The 15,645-nt window shown below is 39.3% G+C and overlaps 1 protein-coding gene across 1 annotated transcript in view; it reads left to right on the top strand.

The window, feature by feature from the left end:
* The first annotated feature begins 5,059 nt into the window (after positions 1 to 5,059).
* The window catches only part of LOC103874755 (TPD1 protein homolog 1), a 32,483-nt gene continuing 21,897 nt past the window's right edge, over positions 5,060 to 15,645 (top strand). Inside the window, exon 1 of the mRNA XM_033290933.1 lies at positions 5,060 to 15,569. The gene's annotated coding sequence lies outside the window, so the exon portion shown is untranslated. The remainder of the gene's footprint in view (positions 15,570 to 15,645) is intronic.

Below are 15,645 nucleotides of genomic sequence, written 5' to 3'. Positions count from 1 at the left end.
ATCTTTGGCTTTGTCCCAATGGGTTTTCCAAAGATAGGTTTTTAACGAGGCCATAGATTTGCTTCTCAAATCTCTTAGTTGATGATCTCGATCCAACCTTATCCCGGATCAACCTTATGTTATAATAAGTCTTTCATTTCATGTTTTTTTTCAAACTTGTCATTTGTTTCTATTTCCAAGAGAGCCGTGTGCCTTTACTCTCTTGTTAGTTTTCGAGAAGCTTGGAGCCTGTTCCAACTTCTTCTATATAAGTGTACTTTGAAACCCTTCTTATGAATCAATCATCTTTTATCAAAAACTTTTTCTTTGTTCTCTCTACTGCTTGTTCGCGAGTTGTTGAGTGTTCTTGTTGGTGTGTAGTATCCAGCAACCCAAGAGTGTCTATCTCGGTGTGTCATATCCGATCTAGTCACTTAGGAGTATCAAGGAGCCTTTTCGCAGCCTCTTGTGTCACCAATCGATCCACAACCTTGTAGAACTTGAGTCTTTGATTCGTTCTAGCAAGGATCTATCCCATACTATCCAGAGAAGCAATCTAGGGACGTATTACTTCCCCCGTGACCCCATCCAATCCAATGAAACTATCTCTCGATCTCTAATAAAACAGCTCGATCATAGCTGTCTTATACACTGGAGCTTGATCAGAGCTGTCTTATCGGAGATCGAGAGCTAGCTGCGTTGGATTGGATGGAGTCACTGGGGAAGTCTCAAGCAGATCGGTGTACAGCAAATAGAAAGATGAAACCTTTAGCGAGTTGGAACCAGAACTCGATCGTGGTGGTGGCGTCGGCGATGCCAGTGACAGTAGAAGTAATGGTGGAAATGTGGTTTTGTGGTTTTCACTCAGAGTTGATTACTCTTTAGGAAACATTTTGAGTTTTCCTTAACAAGTAAACTGCCACCAATTCCAATACACAATTTCATGAGTTTCTTAAGAGTATATCTATCTATACACTTGACCGTAAAGTCTTTTTACTCATTTGTGGTTTTCATGTTATGCTCTAAGTTAGGAGTAACATAATCCCTAAGTTTTTTTAATGGATTGCAGTCTATCGATTTAGATAGATATACTACACCGTTAGTCGTCTTACTTGTTCGTTGGTTAGATTTAGAAGATTTTTAACAAGAATAGTGGAATAAGGTTATTGTTTTGTGTTCCTCTGGGAACTTACAAATGGTCTACGAGCGAAGTTATCTTTCAAACTCTAGCCAGTAGACTTGTGTGTTCCATAAAATTTTGATCTCTCTAAAAAAAAAGGAAATGAGAACTAAAATGTTACTTCGTCCTCATCTTGTGTTTCTACTTTAAGATCAGATGTAGGGATACCAATACAAAGAAGTGCATATATCTGCATGTAAAAAAGCCATATTGTTTTAATCGTATGTGTATGAACTCAAAGATTATAAGAATAAATCTCTATTTAGCTTAAAAAAATAACTCAAAACTTAAGATCTCACAAATCTCTAAACTAATAAACTATGTCACAACTTGACATCTTCTTATATAGAGATAGATAACTCCTAATCTCATTAAACTTAAATTATTTAGATAACTCGTAAATAAGATATTATTTCCTATTTCTAATATCTTTAGGTTAGTTTGAGAACAAAGCAATCTTCAGGTTTAATTCGAACATTCTTCCCTTTAAATTTGAAGTCGACTTCTTGAACTCAGATAAGATCTCTCATTTCTTTGAATGTGATTCTCCCCAGTTCTTTCGTTAGTATATCAAACTTTTGCTCGTTTCCATGAACATGTTGAACCTCTATCTGCTCATTCTCGACTCATTCTCGAATGAAGTGATATCTTTTGTATATATGCTTGCTTCGTCCATGGAACACATGATTCTTCGTGACTGCTGTTGCAGATTTATTGTCGATATAATAATTGTTGTCTCGTAGGGCTTCTCAGTGATCTCTCCAAGTAACTCTTGTAGCCCTATCATTTGTTTAGCTGCTTCAGTTGCAGATATAAATTCTGCTTCACACGATGAGAGAGCTACCGTCTCTTTCTTATGAGAGAACCAAGAGATAGGACAGCCATCAGATAAAAAGATGTGTCCAGTAGTACTCCTTCCATCGTCTGCGTGTATATTGTGACTGCTATCTCTGTATCTTACCAGCTCTCCTTTGTTTGCTTGTTTGAACATAAGACCATGATAGGGAGTGCCTTTCAGGTATCTGAGGACTTGTTTTAATGCTTCTGCATGTGACTGTTTCGGTTTGCTGACTTAATACACCCAACACAGTACGATAGATCAGGTCGTGTATGAAGCAAGTAACGCAAGAAACCAATATTTCTTCTATATTCCTTCTCAACAACACACACTTCTTCCTGAGACATGGACAATTTTAAACCCGAGTTCATTGGAGCATGTACTGCATTGCACTTGTCCATACATGTTTCCTCTAATATCTTCATTGCATACCTTTCTTGTTTTAATGTTATTCGTACATCGTATTGAAAAGCTTCAATAACACGATAGTATGTTAGTTTGCCGAGATCACTTATTTTGAATTTTGTTGACATTCCTTTCTTGAATTCGTTTATCATGTCAAGGCCCGATCCTGTAATGAGAAGATCATATAAGTAGACTGCCACTCAGAGTAGATGTTCTTTCTCTCGTTTCTGGTACAACGAAGGTTTTTTTTTAACATTTGGTAAACTTCAGTTTGCCACAAACCTTATGGAGCTGCTCATTACATGCTCTCGGAGCTTTTTTAACCCATATAATGCTTTGTTCAACTTAGTATATCTTCTTTTCACTCCCTTTTACTACGAAACCTTCCGGCTGTGTAACAATGTCATCTTCCTTCAAATCACTGTGTAGGAACTCTGTTTTTACATGCAAATGATGTATTTTCTACCCGTGAGAGGCTGCTAATGCAATAGTAAACCTAACGGTTTTAGTGCGTGCCGCTGGAGCGAATACTTACTTGATGTCAATACCATACCTTTGAATGTACCCTTTTGCCAAAAGTCTTGATTTGTACTTATTTATGCTTTCATTGGAGTTACTTTTGATATTAAAATCCACTTTAGCCCAACGGTTTAGCTCCCGCAGTAAGATCGACTAAACTCCATGTTTATTCTTTGTTATGAACGGGATTTTTTCATCACATGCATCTTTCCACACTTTTTCTTATGTGGCTTCACTGAAGTCCCACGGTTCTTCATTTAAAAGAAGTAACAGTCGCCCACCTTCAACTTCTGCAAGGTATACATTGTTCTCCATGTAACTAGGTTTCTTGCTCAATCTTGTTGATTTCACTATTGGTTGAGGTACCTAAGTTTTTTCTTTGTTATCACCTTCGTTTTATTCATGTAGTGTCGAGTGAGTAACTTCGACCTCATATCATCATTGTTTGTTTCTTCAACATCTTCATCTTCCTTTATTCATCGGTTTCCATATTCCGCGAAGTAAATTTGAACGTTCCAGGTTCATCATCTATTACTTTCTCCAAGGTGTTCCACTTCCAAATATTTTCTTCATCAAAGAAAACATCTCTGCTCATCATCTATTATATGTTTTTGAACGTGGTTCAGTTCGTAGGTGCACCAAAGTTCTCGATCTGTCATCTAGTTTTCTTAGATGTGGCAAAAACACATCCAATACACCCAAACACTCGTAGATGCTTAACATTCAGTTTATTATTTTGAAAGGCTTCATATGGTTTTTGTGAATTTAGAACTCTAGTTGTGACTTTATTTATACGATACGTAGTATGCCTCGCTGCTTCTGCCCAAAGATAATTTCATAAGTTCTTGTGCTTTAAAATGCTTCTAGTCATCTCAAGTACAGTTCAATTTCATCTTTCAACTACTCCATTATGTTATGGTGTATATGGAGTAGTTAGGTGTCTTTGTATACCTGATTTTTTGCAATATAGTTGAAACTCGAAAGAAGTGAATTCACCAGCTTGATCTGTTCTCAAAGTTTTGATTGTTGATGATGTCTCTTGCCCGACTAATGCTTTAAACTTCTTGAAATATGTCAAAGGCTTCTCCCTTCTCCTTCAAAAGAATTGACCACATGTAACGGGAGTGATCATCACTGAGAACAAATATGTATTTGTTTTGTGCTGCAGTTGAAGGTGTAATTAGTCCGCATAAGTCTCCGTGAATGACCTCAAGAACTTGGGTAGCATGGAAAGGCATAGATTGTGAGAATACTTGTCTCGCTTGTTTCCCACGTAAACATGACTCACATGTGTCTTTCTTGACATCAATGTTACGTATCCCAACAACCAGTTCCTTCTTATTATCAATCTCATTGACTCCATTTCCGATGTGTCCCAAGAGTGCATGTCATTTAGATGAATCAATTTGAGTGATGAGTTGTAATAAAAAGAATTGATCATGTGTCTTTGATATATTTACGAGAGTCATCTCCAAATCTGACCATCCCTGTGATGGTTTCATCGATTTTTTTGAAGTACTTGCGATTCCTGGTCATGTGGTTACTAGCCCCATTATCCAACTAACTTATTTTGTCCCCATCTGAGCTTGTTTCAAAATCCTTGGGGTTTACATTTTTCTCACTAAGATGCACTACCTTATGCATCATCAATCCATCAGCTTCGTTAGTGTCATCATCTTTGTTTTTGTATGTCTCCTGAACCTTTAATAATTGATCAGGACAATTGGAAGATAAGTGACCGTTTTTATCACAACGAAAACAAGTGATCCTGGACAAGTCGATGTCTCTATACGACCTACCATTCCCGCGTCCTCTATTATAGAAACGCCCTCTTCGACCTCTGTTTCTATAAATTCCAATGATATTCCGATTTGTCTGCGTGCTGGTTTCTTTGCTTCATAACTGTTCAATTTTTGTGCTATCTTGTTTATACTTGCATTCTTGTTTGACTTTATTTTAATGGGTTGAATATGTAACATATTTAATTTTTCATATTCTAGGTTTGATCGTGATGGTGGCCAGCTGACTCGAAAGATTTCAAAGCTTTTGAAAGTCAAATTTGATGGTACTTATTAGTGATGGTCTGAAATGGCCTCTAAAATCCAACGTCGATATTTTGAAGATTTTGCGGTAAAAAAATCTTTAACTTAACTAACATATTTTTTTTTGTTTCAGACTTGCTTAGTTACATACCAATTTGTTGATGTGTAGCAAGGACACCATTGGGATAGCTCGATCGCCACACTTGTACAAGATGAGTTTGATATCGTCTGTATAAATCAGATGAAATGTATGGTGTGTCAAGCAAAGAGGAAAGGCATACGACCACCTTGGATTGGAGATACACTATGGAAATCTATGTTGATAGACCATGGATTTGACCAACTTTTACCCATGGTTTATAAGTTTTTTAACTACTAATTATTATATTATAAAGTCTATTTAATATATTTATAGGATCATGAGTAATTAGGAGGAAAGTGATGATTTTGGAGCATTTTGGAGATATTTGGAGTAAGCACCCGAGATGACCATCAAGCTCGACCATCGGTCGACATTAAAGAGGAATAATCGATCGATGTTCACATCTTGACATCGATCGACAGCGAAGTGCGCATAAAGCCCGTTTGGTCTCAGCCGACTGAGCCCAAGTCTTCACCAATTTACAATATTACCCCTGGCGAGTTTTAACCTAATTATATAAGATTTGCCAACATATTAGAGGCAAAGTGTGGTTTTTTGTTTTATTGATTTTACAGCAAAGGTTTTCTAGGATTTTTAGTAGATTGGAGCGAAGATCCAAAGAGATTTATGATTGGAACTCCATTGATATATATATATATATATATATATATATTTATCTATGCAGTTTTCATACCTTATTGCTGTTATGAATTGCTTGGCCATGTCTGAGTAGTTCTCTTGTTAGATAATTTTAGGGTTTAAATAGGTTATGAGGGATTAGCCCCAACTATAGATTGCTACGTTGTGATATTCATCATTAGGATTGTCATTAATGCATGTTTCTAGATTAGCTTCCTAGAACTTGACCTAGGAGTTGTAGACATAAGCGATAGCTTGCATCTCACCCTGAATCCATCCTAAATGAGCTAAGATTGCTAGAATAGGCGAGAGCTGATCTAGGAAGCTTAGTGAGCATATTCAACCCATGCATTAACGCTTGACCAAGAGCGTCAATCAATATTCCTATCGAATAATCGATTGACGTTTCAACAAGTGTATCGATCGATATTCCTATAGAATAATCGATCAACACTGGTCAGTAGACAAACCTGGAAAGCGAAAGCCTAAGGGTTTGTTATTAAGTATTGAGCTCTATAATATCATGCATACAACTTATTAGGCATCTATAGGATTATAAACCTGAATTCCTATATAAAAATCCTAAGTCTAGCTATTTCCATTTAAGTACCAAAACCCCAATCAATCAATCGAGCAATTACTTACTCACAAACCTGCAACTTTACATTTAAAAACATTAAGCAACCTAGCTTAATAAATATGATTATATTTATTAGGTTTCCTAGCTCCTTGAGGATTTGATCCCTAAGTACTACAATTGAACCTCTTATTTGAGACAGTAATTCACTCTTTAGGGTAATCTGAGTGATACCAAATTTGATGCCATTACCGGGGAGCTTTGATCGCCTTATAGATTTAGGCTTGTTTAGTCTAGGTTTCTTTTTAAACCCACTTTCTGAACAATTTTTTTTCTTGTTTTTTCAGGTACATGCCCAGCAGTACCAGAAGCAACAAGGAAACTTAACTGCTATTCTCATCAGATCCTGCAAACTTAGAGTGTTCAATCCGCAAAGAAATATGTTCCTTGTCGATCGACAACAACACTTGTTCGTCGCTCAATTTTTGTCAGCCACCGTCGACCCAGACACTAGTCTCGTCGACCGACACTCGCTCACCACCATCGACCGAAAATACTCTTCTTCCGTCGACCGACATCTTCCATCTGACGTCGATCGATACTTCTGTCCGAACATCGATCGATACTGAACCGCGAGACATGGTTGCGACCTTGATACTTGTACATGATGAGAGGGGAGACTTGCATGACCAGGAAGGTCATCTGCGTAATGCAACATGTCAAAGGATAGAAGCTCAGGGGCTGCAATCCCTGAGTCTGATACTGATACTACATGTACTACTCTAACTGTAGATGAGGCTGCTCGACCCATAACGTTGGCTGATAACAACCATCCAGATCAGTTTTACACCAACAGATCAACCATTCCTCCTCCAACTATTCTGAGGGGGAATTTTAAGTTGAAGTCGCAGTACTACACACTCGTGGGACATACACCCTACTATGGGTTATCTCACGAGAATCCTATGGACCATCTGGAGAGGTTCAAGGATCTTATATCTGCTATTAAAGTCAAGGGAGTCCTGAAAACTACCTCCTATGCAAGCTCTTCAAGTACTCACTTGTTGGAGATGCTTCACATTGGCTTAAGCAGTTACCACCCGGATCTCTCACATCCTGGAGCGACATCAAGAATGCATTCCTATGCAACTTCTTTGATGAGACCTGTGCTGAAGACTTGAGGAGCAAGATCGCTACATTCACTCAGGAGCCTGCAAAATCATTCAGAAGCTCCTCGATCAGATTCAAGTCTTATCAGAGAGACTTTCCACACCATGGATTCAATGAAGTATAACTGCTCAGTACTTTCTACAGAGGCATCGCGGTGCAGTATCAGATGGCTCTTGATGCTTCCAGTAATGGGAACTTCAACACCAGGAATCCAGAGGAGGCTGTGAAAGTTATTGAGAACTTAGCATCCAACAACATCACCAAGAACACTGATTTTGAGAGGAAGAGATATGCAGCCTTTTTTGGGAATGACCAGATGGATGAAGTGAAGAAAAACTGGACTGTGTTCACAAGCTTCTCAGGAAACAGGTCTGCTTAGTTGAGGATGCAGAAGCTGTAGACACAGAGGGTAGAGCAGAGGTAGAAGAAAATGTGAACTTCATTGGTGGAACTAGATTCCAAGGTTCTAGAAACCATAACGGAAACAGATATTCCTATGGAAGGGTAATTTCAACCAGAGTTCGTAGCAACAGAAACCCTACAGCAACAACTACAGCAACAACAACATGGGTTATCGAAACTCCTACTACCATAAGCCACCACCACCTACTCAAGAGAGTAAGATTGAAGAGATGATTGACCGGGTTATTGAGGAACAGCAGCGCATGACGGTGGACTTCAATGGAAAGATTGAGTTTGTCTACACTAACCTGAACACAAAGTTTGAGACTTTGAGCACCCATGTGAAGAAGATGGAGATGTAGGTTGTTCAGACAGGAGAAGCTGTTAAGAGGTAAGAAGCCTTAACAAGAGAGGTAGGAGATGATATGACGAAGCACCACGTAAACGCCATCATAGATGATGATTTTGAGAGGAAGACATCTGCAGCCATTCGTGGGAATGACCAGATGGATGAAGTGAAGGGAAAACTGGACAGTGTTCACAAGCTTCTCAGGAAGCAGATCTGCTTAGTTGAGGATGCAGAGGCTGTAGACACAGAGGGTAGAGCAGAGGTAGAAGAAGATGTGAACTTCATTGGTCGAACTAGATTCCAAGGTTCTAGAAACCAGAGTGGAAACAGATATTCCTATGAAAATAGGGATAATTTCAACCAGAGTTCGCACCAACAGAAACCCTACAACAAAAACTACAGCAGCAACAATATGGGTAATCGAAACTCCTACTACCAGAAGCCACCACCACCTACTCAAGAGAGCAAGATTGAAGAGATGCTTGATCGGGTTCTTGAGGGACAGGAGCGCATGTTGGTGGACTTCAATGGGAAGATTGACTCTGTCTACACCAACCTGAACAAAAAGTTTGAGACTTTGAGCACCCATGTGAAGAAGATGGAGATGCTGGTTGTTTAGACATGAGAAGCTGTTAAGAGGCAAGAAGCCTTAACAAGAGGGGTAGGGAATGATATGACGAAGCACCACGTAAACGCTATCATAGATGATGATTTCTGGCAAGTGGTAAAGCAGGAGAAGCTGCAAGAAGGAGACTTTGAAATAGAAAGCTCGATGAGCTTCGGCGGATCGCGTTGGTGTCGATCGACGCTGGACTTCAAACATTGATCAACATACTTCAATCAAAACCGATCGACAGGCTCACCAGAGCATCGATCAATGACACCTACGGAGTCAACCGCATCTTGCAATGCCATGAGGATCCTGACTCACGAGGAGTTCGCAGCAAGACACCCACATCCGCCCAACCCTGTTTATGTCAAAATCAATCGACATTCTAATACTGCCGTCGTTCGACATAAAGAGAACGCCATCAATCGACAGCCTCCAGCACCTATTGATCGACGTGCACCTCTTACATACCGAGTGCAAATGCCACATATAGACATCACACGTCTCAATGCACTCATGCCACAACCCAAACCTTCATATAACTCACCAGATGCCATCAAGACACCTTCAGATGATGCAGCAGATCCTATGGAAATTGATAGGGTTCCTATGGGAAGAACCCTGAGGAAAAGAAAGGAAAAAAGTGGTGAAACATCTGAAGAGGAAAGCTAATGAAATGGAAAGGAAAAGTTTCCAAAAGAAAGTCTTCAGGATTTCTTCTAGAAAAGCCATTCGAGGAGGTTTATTTTACCCACAGATTGTGGATGTTCTTCAGAGAAACCAGAGAGACCGAAGATGAATATTCTGTGAAGCTAGAGAAAAGATGAAGAAGAGGATTACACTGAAGAAGAAGAGTGATCCTGGGCAATTTGCAATACCATGCACAGGGAAGGGTATTGAGTTCTCACATGCCATGTGCGACACATGAGCATCAGTCAGCATCCTATGTAGGGTTATGGCAGGCCATCTGGATCTGCAGGTGGAGCCTTCCAAAGAATCATTCACTTTTGTGGATTGTTCTCTGAGGAACTCATGAGGAATTGTGAGAGACCTTGAGGTGCAGATTGGTAATGCCCTAGTTCCAGTTGATTTCCATGTCTTGGATATCAAGCTAAACTGAAACTCTTCTCTATTACTTGGGAGAACTTTCATGTCGACAGTAGGAGCAGTGTGCAACTTGCAAAACAACCAGTTGTGCCTGACACTCATAAATCCTCATGTCCACTCCAATCCTATTCCAGTCAAGAAGCCACATACGTCCTCTAGAAGAATTGAGGATCCATAACTCATCGCAGCATGCGACTGTGGAGCTGAGTAGGAGACAGAATACTCGGCGTCTATCAAAACTCACACAGCCACATCGATCGAAAGTGCCCACCAGAAATCGAACGACATTTCCAAAGAAGAATCGGTCGACAGTAGTCCACACGAATGGGAGAACGACTACTACAACCCCACTATGGCAGCACACACCAGACACACCATGCATACGGAGGAGTATGATGAAGATTATGAAAAGAAACGAGCTATAGAGTACAAAGCCGTTCTTGATGAGGAAGATAGACTTCTCCACCATTCCTCTTGGAAAAAGAATGCGCCATCGATCGAAAAAACAGTCTCAACATCGATCGACAGTCATCCTCATCAGACAAACTGAAAACGAGCATCGACCGACATTGCCTACTACCCATCGATCGACACTGTAGTAGACCTTGTACGAGAAGTAGACTACTCATTTGGAAGTTGAGCAAGATGACCACCATCATGAAAGCTATGCAGTGGAAACGGCGATTCATGAGCCAGGAGCAGATGAACTACATGAGGGTTTCACATGCGAGGAACTTCTCAACATGCAAAGACGTGATGAAGCAGATCAACAACAAGCTGAAGCCTGTGGGAAAGGAACTCGCTTCAGTCGAATAACTGAAGTAGACAGACGTGCATCGATCGACAGGGAAATACAAGAATCGATCGACAGAGCCAACCGCCCGTCGATCGATGACAAACCTCCATCATCGATCGACATCTGTCCGAAACTACCATCCACTGTAAGCAAAAACCCTAATTATGATAACCAGTATCTAACACATGATGCATTTGGTATTTTCAGGGATCCAGATGGCTACGAAAGAGCAATTGATGGACATGCACTGCAAGTATCCAGAGAGGACATTGCAAACATTCTTCAGATGTCTAATGAAGCAGATAATCTCTTCATGCAACAACGCACCATTCCAGCACATCAACAGAGGGTTACAAAAGAGTTCTATGACACAGCTGGTGGCATTGACAATCTCTTCAAGCAGAAGTATAGTCATCCTACTCGACTGTCGATCGACGTTGACTTCCCTCCATCGATCGACAGACGTCTAGAATTTGGCAGAAGAGCCTTTGCCTTTTTGGAACTAGGAAATTCTACTGGGAAGAGAAGGATGAGTATGGAGTCTACAAAGACGATCAGGGATGTGCAAGAGATGTGGATGGACAAATCATCAATGTGTCCAAGGATGCTATCAGAAAGCTAATGGAAAGAGCTTCGAGAGATGAGCACAACTACATATGTCTTCCAGAACATGCTAGCTCATTCACATAGACCAAGCTTGTACCAAAGATCTACACTAAGGACGAAATCAATGAGATATTCTATGGAGTCTGTGGAGCCCAAGAAAAGAATGAAGGTGATTTCCAGATGAAGCTTGGTGGTGTCTACTATTCACTGAATGATAGCATCAGTTGGTTGACTACATGCATGGAGGAGATGAGGCAAGACATAGCTAAAATTCAGCATGCAGCCGACAAATATCGACCAGCATCGATCAAAAGACACCACTCCACATCGATCGACGACCCAAAGAACTCACATTCGATGAATTCTCAACCAAATTTTCATACCAGAGTAGAGATTGATCAGTTGGTAGAAGAGATCTACAGAACTCTGTAAACTACAGAAGAGATACTTAATAGAAGATGTGATGACTTATATTTCCCAATGGACCTTACAATGAGTGCTTTGACTTCTCAAATAGAAGCAATACAAAGGGAATTAGTGGAGATTCAGAGTTACATTGCCCGTCGACCAGAAGCATCAGCATCGATCGATAGACGCAACAACATATCGACCGACCTTCATAGACATAAATCGGTCGACGAAGCTACAAACTGAGGCAGGCTAGTACCAAAGGTGACATCAGACATGTCTGATACACACAACCATGGAGAGGAGATCTCAGCTGACACTTACGCCACACTTATGAGACATCAGTTCAACCTTGAGAGTCATGGAGATAGATTGCGGAAGATAGAAAACACAACTGCAACAATGAAGGAAACATGGCGCATAGGAGATGAAGCAATGCGAGAATTCACTGGTACATGGTTCAACAAGCGCAGAGAAGAGATGGAGACTTATTTCCCAACAAGTTCAAGCTTTCAACACTACTAGCCAAATCACCTCCAAAGTCAATCTAGATGACTATAACAAAGCGCTGAGTGGGAGGCAACCCTCTATTAGCTAATATCTAATTGGTTTTTATTAATCTAGTATTTATGTTGCTTTTTCATTATTGCAGGTCATATAAAAAAAGATCCGAGTAGATGATTGCCGTGAGAATCGACCGACGAAACACTGCCAACATCGATCGACAGAACATCACCTGCCGCGACCGATACCAACACCTTTACATCGATCGACATCCATCATGGTCTGGTATATCGTTCTAACTTGTTATATTGAGTACTTATGATTTAGTTATCACCATAACTCCAACTGGATACACACTGGGGACAATGTAGTTTAGTTCTAGCGGGAGGCTTACTGATAGTAGTTTATTTATGAGTTTTATTATTTTCAAAAAGTTTTTATTGAGTTAAGAAGGTGATGATGAACTTATTGGATTTACTTGTTATCTAACCACACCATTCTAGACTTACTAGTTGCAGATAGTACTAAAGATATCAAAGTGGATCAATATGTCAACTATGTTACACTTGCTAAGAGTGTTTGAAGGAACCAAAGCTGACCTCCAACCTAATTGAGCTCAACTCTGCTTGTTTTGGGACTTGGTAAACATGGGATCGGATTCTTCAAACAAGTTTCGAAGGTAAAGCCTTGTGTAGATTTATCACCCTCTCTCTCTCTCTCTCTTTCTCTCTCCTCTCTCTTTCTCTCTCTCTCTCTCTCTCTCTCTCTCTCTCTCTCTCTCTCTCTCTCTCTCTCCATTTTTGAAATATAGATAAAATTATGGATATAGTTATGCAAAAAAAAGAAAATTATTATAGATTTATTAGGAAGGAATTCGAACAGGACTTGGTGGAGAGAGAATTAGTAGAGAGAGAGAGAGAGGATATGAACTATTGTTTACCTGCAGATCCAGATACTTGTTTGAGCATACTTGTTACGGGTGAATGGCTATAAGTTGAAGCTATAGAGTCTCTTCCTCTGGGCATCAGATCATGTTTGATCACTTCAGGTTTGAGGAGATTGTAGAATCTGGGTTTTTGGCATTGGGATCTATTTCGGTGTAGGGATTATGATTTGTTGTAATATTTAGATTCAGAGTATACATCAATCTAAAAAGGGTAAACGATTGATTATAGATGATGTGATTTTGTGTTTTGAGATTTGAGGAATTGGGTTTACTAGTTAATTAAAGACTTAGGGTGTTGGCAAGACATGAGTATGCATCGATTTTGATGACAACATTGATGATTAGCGATTTCTTTATGTGGTGCTGTAGGATAATTTTTTTTACAGGATGGAATAATCACTTTGTGTCAAAACGGAAGAATTTATAAGAGCTTCTTTTACATAATTGAGTCATTTTGATAGTAGATCACTCTTTGTCTTATTCCATTTTCATGTTTAGGCCAGAGGAGAGTTGGAGTGAGCTTGTGGGTGGTTAATCATCACGGCCAGTGAACTATTTCTGAGAGACCAATGTAGAAACTTAATATTACCTATATAATTTTAAAGTCGATGAAAGCAGTGATTGGGAAGAGTTTAAGATTGACAGCAATGTAAGATTGGCTTCCAATACTTGCACTGAGATTAAAAGATGATATTAAAAATGAAAGGAACATCGACTTCATGGAGGCTGCAGCATGCTAAACATTCAGAGATACTGTCGGCATTTGGTCCATAGTGGTGATGCATAAATAAAATTATGGAAACAAACCTCAATCACAAATAGTTTTAAAATGTTTTATAAAGTTCATAATATTCAAAGAATCTAATATGAACTTCATACTAACCACGTCTTTTATAAGGTTTTATAAGATACATTTAAAGTTGTATAACATTTATAAACCTTTTTTAAGTTCCAATACAGAACAAAATTAATCCAAGTTTCATATTTAATATGATTTTACAAAAAAAAATTATAAATCATTTAATAAATGCTTAGAATCATTTTATATTTTATAAGGACTATAAGCCTTCTATAAGTATTGAAATCATTTATAAGGATTTATAAAATAATTTATAAGGGTTTATAAACAATGTATAAGGGTTTACAAAAACAAATTAAAATGATTTATAACTAAACTATAAATGTATATAAATCTATTTAATCGTATAACTGTACATTGATAAAAAAATTTCTGAAACATACAAATCATGTATAAATGTTTATAAACTGATTTATAAAGTTTTAAAATTGACTAGTGACTTGTAAGGATTTATAAGTAAGTTTATAAAGATTTATAAACTAAAGTTTTGTAAAAGAGTTACAAAACACAAAATATATGTTATTATATCATTTTTTCTCTCCTAGACACAACAACCAAGAACGGTCCTTACTCAATGGTTTTCTATTAGGATCCGAGAGCTTACTTTCCAGTTATAGCATTTATCCGCTGGTTTCCTCTCTTGCAATTTCAATTTTTTCCCCTTTAAGCTTTATCTACTGGTCCCAACACAAAATTTTCTTTACACATCGGTCTTTCGGAGACTCAGGGGCTTCATCGTCCGCTCCTTTTGGTTCCTCCACCGCCAGAAAACGGCCCCCTCCCACCACAGCTTCATGGGAGGAGTTGGCAACTCCTCCTGAATCTATAGCTATCCTTCAAAGTCGATGTAGACTCCTCTAAACGGTGGTTGTTGTGGCTTTCGCTGCTACTTTAAACCGTTTCTGTCCAGTTCCTCTAGCTTGAAACTCGCCGTTCGCCTTTTCTACGCCCTAACGTATCAGCAACACATGCTCTCCCAAGATATGACTCAACGAAACCTCACAGCTGCAAAGAAGGGAAAAGCTCATGCCGGTACGATTATTAACCAACCCAGACTTCGCATTCTTGCACATGAGTTCAATACCTCCAAACTGATTATGGAAAACGCTCTCACTCTCACAGGTAGAGTTGTCAACCCAAGAGAATAGCCTATCAGTGCCCTCATCTCTGCCTTACCAAGAATGTGGAGCTTGAAGGGGGGGTGTTACGGGGTCAAATCTTGGCCAACATTGCTTCCAATTTTGCTTTGAGCTTGAAGAGGATATTCTTGAAGTTTTGGCCAACAGACCCTACCACCACAACAAATGGATGGTTATTCTCCAGAGGTGGGAACCAGTTATCTCTCCCATGTTCCCATCACACATTCCTTTCTGGATCCGCCTTCAAGGCATCCCTCTCCATTTCTGGCAACAGAAGATGATTTACAACATTGGCCAAGAACTTGGCACTCTCGAGGACTAAAAGATCTCCAAAACTTCAGCAAGAATTAATGTTGGGGTCAAAAACGGTTACGACAAATTTAAACATTCAAAACGTTCGAGGAAGAAAATAAGAGTTTCTCCGACGA

Source organism: Brassica rapa, chromosome A05, assembly GCF_000309985.2.
Source record: "Brassica rapa cultivar Chiifu-401-42 chromosome A05, CAAS_Brap_v3.01, whole genome shotgun sequence".
Classification (NCBI taxonomy): Eukaryota; Viridiplantae; Streptophyta; class Magnoliopsida; order Brassicales; family Brassicaceae; genus Brassica; species Brassica rapa.
This window is presented reverse-complemented; position numbering and strand designations above follow the sequence as displayed.